This window comes from Salmo salar, chromosome ssa25 (assembly GCF_905237065.1).
Source record: "Salmo salar chromosome ssa25, Ssal_v3.1, whole genome shotgun sequence".
NCBI lineage: Eukaryota > Metazoa > Chordata > Actinopteri > Salmoniformes > Salmonidae > Salmo > Salmo salar.
In genome coordinates, this window is record NC_059466.1 from 36240082 (window position 1) to 36244460 (window position 4379).

The following is a 4379-nucleotide window of genomic DNA, read 5'->3' on the forward strand; positions in this document are numbered from 1 at the left end:
TAACTCAAATGATTTCAATTAGCCTATCAGAAGCTTCTAAAGCCATGAAATATTTTTCTGGAATTTTCCAAGCTGTTTAAAGGCACAGTCAACTTAGTGTATGTAAACTTCTGACCCACTGGAATTGTGATACAGTGAATTATAAGTGAAATTATCTGTCTGTAAACAATTGTTGGAAAAATGACTTGTGTCATGCACAAAGTACATGTCCTAACCAACTTGCCAAAACTATAGTTTGTTAACAAGAAATTTGTGGAGTGGTTGAAAAACGAGTTTTAATGACTCCAACCTAAGTGTATGTAAACTTCCGACTTCAACTGTATACTGTATATACACTGATTGTTCAAAACATTTTAGGACACCTGCTCTTTCCATGACATAGACTGACCAGATGAAAGCTATAATCCCTTTATGATGTCACTTGTTAAATCCACTTCAATCAGTGTAGATGAACATGAGGAGACAGGTTAAAGAAAGATTTTTAAGTCTTGTTACACTTGAGACACGGATTGTGTATGTGTGCCATTCAGAGGGTAAATGGGCACGACAAAAGATTTAAGTGCTTTTGAACGAAGTATGGTAGTATGTGCCAGGCGTACCGGTTTGTGTAGAGAAGTTCAACGCTGCAGGGGTTTTCATGCTCAACACTTTCCCATGTGTATCAAGAATGGTTTACCAGCCAATTTGACACAACTGTGGGAAGCATTGATTACCCTTGATTACTAAATGTTAAGCCGAAGTTGTCCTCTGAGGATTACACAAACAGGCTTGTCTAGACAGAGGCAGAGGGAATTTCATGTTCTAACAACAGTTATCTCAACGAAACTGGACACGTCACTGCTACAACAGACTATGATTAAACTAGGCAAACCAGGAAGTAGCTAACACTCTCATATCCACTCTTCACCACAGGAACTAGGGGAGAATGGCTCATAATAATGCCTAGAACAGAGCAAATGGAAAGGCATCGTGTGTGATGTATTTGATACTATTCCGCTCCAGCCATTACCACTAGCCCGCTCTCCCCAATTAAGGTGCCACCAACCTCCTGTGCTCTTGACCTTTCAGATTTTATTCTTTGATATTATCTTGAACAAAGATAATTTTATCCCGAGAGAACATTATCTTGATCATGAAACTTCCAGGACACGTAGAAAGACATCTGTCAAGGATGCATATATTTTAAGTTATTATTAGTCGAATATTGACATTCAAAGTACATAGTAGATGGATATTAGGTAATACCATCTGTTAGTAGTATTAGAAGAGAAACCAGTGAAGGTGGAGGTTGACATACTCCTGTGATTACTGTAACACGCGTATAAACTATTATGAGTATGGGTGTGCCCTGTGTAAACTATATAGCTACATCGTTTAATATCTATTATAAAACTATAGATAAAACTATCAACTTGTGATTAAGGTTATAGTAAGAACTCCTTCTTTTGCAGCTTTTAGCTGAGGTCTAGTATAGCTTAACTTGAAACCTTTATCTTTACATGAACAAGACTACAATATACCCGCCCGCTCTAGTAGAAATCAGTCCACAGCTGATTTATGTGTCACGTCCTGACCAGTAAAAGGGGTTACTTGTCATTGTAGTTTGGTCAGGGCGTGGCAGGGGGTGTTTGTTTTGTGTGGTTCGGTGTTTTTGATTTATGTTCTATATTTTCTATTTCTATGTGTATATCTAGTTTTCAATTTCTATGTTGGGTTTTTGGCAATGACCTCCAATTAGAGGCAGCTGGTTGTCGTTGTCTCTAACTGGAGGCCATATTTAGTTGGGCTTGTGTTTTGTGGGTGGTTATTTTCTGTATAGCCTGTGTGCCTTATGGAACTGTTTTCGTCGTCTGTTTATTTTAAGTGTTTTCTTTAATAAATTAAGAAGATGAGCACTTTACCCGCTGCGCCTTGGTCCAATCCTTACGACGCCCATGACAGAACCACCCACCAAACAAGACCAAGCAACGGGGATTGGAGCACCGAGGAGAAGGATGGAAGTGGGAGGCAGAACGACGTTTCTGGGAGAGGAAACTAAGGGAGCTACATGAGGCCGAGAGGCATCCCCCAAATTCTTTTGGGGGGGACACACGGGGGGTTGAGCAGAGTCAGGATGGAGACCTGAGCCAACTCCCCGTGCTTATTATGGGGAGCGACGGATCAAGCAAGCACCTTGTTATGCAGAGATACGCACTGTCGCCCATACGCGTGCACAGTCTGGTGCGGTCAATAAGGGCTCCGCAGCGTTGCCAGGCGAGAGTTGGCCGGCAGCCAGGGAGAAGTGCAGCGCATCTGGCCACCAGTGCATTTCCTCGGTCCAGTTTACCCTGTTCCTGCTCCTCGCACTAGCCCTGAGGTGCGTGTTACTAGGCTGGCGCCTCCAAAGCCAGTCCCAACGCGTCAGGCCTCTAGTGCGCCTGCCAGTCCAGTACGTCCTGTTCCTGCTCCCCGCACTAGCCCTGAGGTGCGTGTTACTAGACTGGCGCCTCCAAAGCCAGTCCCAACGCGTCAGGCCTCTAGTGCGCCTGCCAGTCCAGTACGTCCTGTTCCTGCTCCCCGTACTAGCCCTGAGGTGCGTGTTACTAGTCTGGCGCCTCCAAAGCCAGCCTCATGCACGAAGGCTTCCAGTGCACCTGCCCAGTCCAGTACGTCCTGTTCCTGCTCCGCGCACTCACCCTCCAGTGCGCCTCCATAACCCGGTACAGCTAGTGCCTGCTGTGAACACTCTGCCATTAGTACGTCCTGTTCCTGTTCCCTGCACTCATCCTCCAGTGCGCTTCCATAACCCGGTACAGCCAGTGCCTGCTGTGAGCACTCGGCCTCCAGCGACGCTCCTCAGCCCTGGGCCTCCGGCGACGCTCCTCAGCCCTGGGCCTCCGGCGACGCTCCTCAGCCCTGGGCCTCCGGCGACGCTCCTGAGCCTCCGGCGACGCTCCTCAGCCGGAAGGCTCCGGCGGCGCTTCCCAGCCTAGGGTCTTCTGAACGGGAGCTACGCCCAGAGCCAGAGCCACCTCCGTAGTGGGAGGATTGGAAGGGGGGGTGTAGCACAGGGACCGTTGTTGACGGTGGCCACGCTCCCTTCCCTCCCTTTAAGTTTGGGGTTTTTTGTTTTTGAGGTGCATTCGGGGTCTGCACCTTTGGGGGGGTACTGTCACATCCTGACCAGTAAAAGGGGTTATTTGTCATTGTAGTTTGGTCAGGGCGTGGCAGGGGGTGTTTGTTTTGTGTGGTTCGGTGTTTTTGGTTTATGTTCTATATTTTCTATGTGTATCTAGTTTTCTATTTCTATGTTGGGTTTTTGGCAATGACCTCCAATTAGAGGCAGCTGGTTGTCGTTGTCTCTAACTGGAGGCCATATTTAGTTGGGTTTGTGTTTTGTGGGTGGTTATTTTCTGTATAGCCTGGGTGCCTTATGGAACTGTTTTCGTCATCTGTTTATTTTGTTTAAGTGTTTTCTTTAATAAATTAAGAAGATGAGCACTTTACCCGCTGCGCCTTGGTCCAATCCTTACGACGCCCATGACATTATGATGATGAGTAAGCTGAGATATCGCATTCAATTGTTGACTTACTTGACTTACCTTAACTATGGCATGCCATCAGATAAGTCAACAATTTAATGAGGTTTAAATTGGTCTCGGAAATATAGTGTTGAAACTGAATTGACTCTTGCAAAGAGTAAATCCTTAAAGTCAATGTGACAGAGGGCATCTCAGACAGAGGGACGATTAGAATGTAGCATTTAATATTGCATTTATATTTTGACGTTTAATCAAATCAAGCTTTTTTTTATACAGAACATTTCAGACATGCTTTACAGAACTCACAGGCAGCCAGTGCAGAGACCTTAAAACCAGTGTAATGTGTGCTCTCGGTCAGTACCCGTGCTGCAGCATTCTGTATGTTCTGCAGTTGACCAATGGCTTTCTTGGGTAGACCAGACAGCAGAGCATTACAGTAGTCAAACCTGAATGTAATAAAAGCATGGATGAGTCTCTCTGTATCAGCCTGAGAGAGAAACGTCCACACCTTCGAAATGTTCCTCAGGTGGTTAAAAGCAATTTTGGTCGCATTACTAATGTGTGATTCGAAGTTTACTTCGGAATGTAAAAATAACACTTAGGTTTTTACCTGGTGTTTTAGCTTTATTGCCTGTGAATTAAAATATGCTGCTAGATTCTCTCGCTGTGCTTTGGCTCCAACAATAAGTAGCTCGGTCTTGTTTTGATTTAGCTGGAGGAAGTTGTGAGCCGTCTAAGTATTTAACTCACTAAAACAGTCTAATAATGTATCCGTGGAGCTAGAATCCTCTGGTGACACAGAAATGTGAGGTTGTGTATCATCTGCGTAGCAGTGCCAATCAATGCTGTGCTTTAATA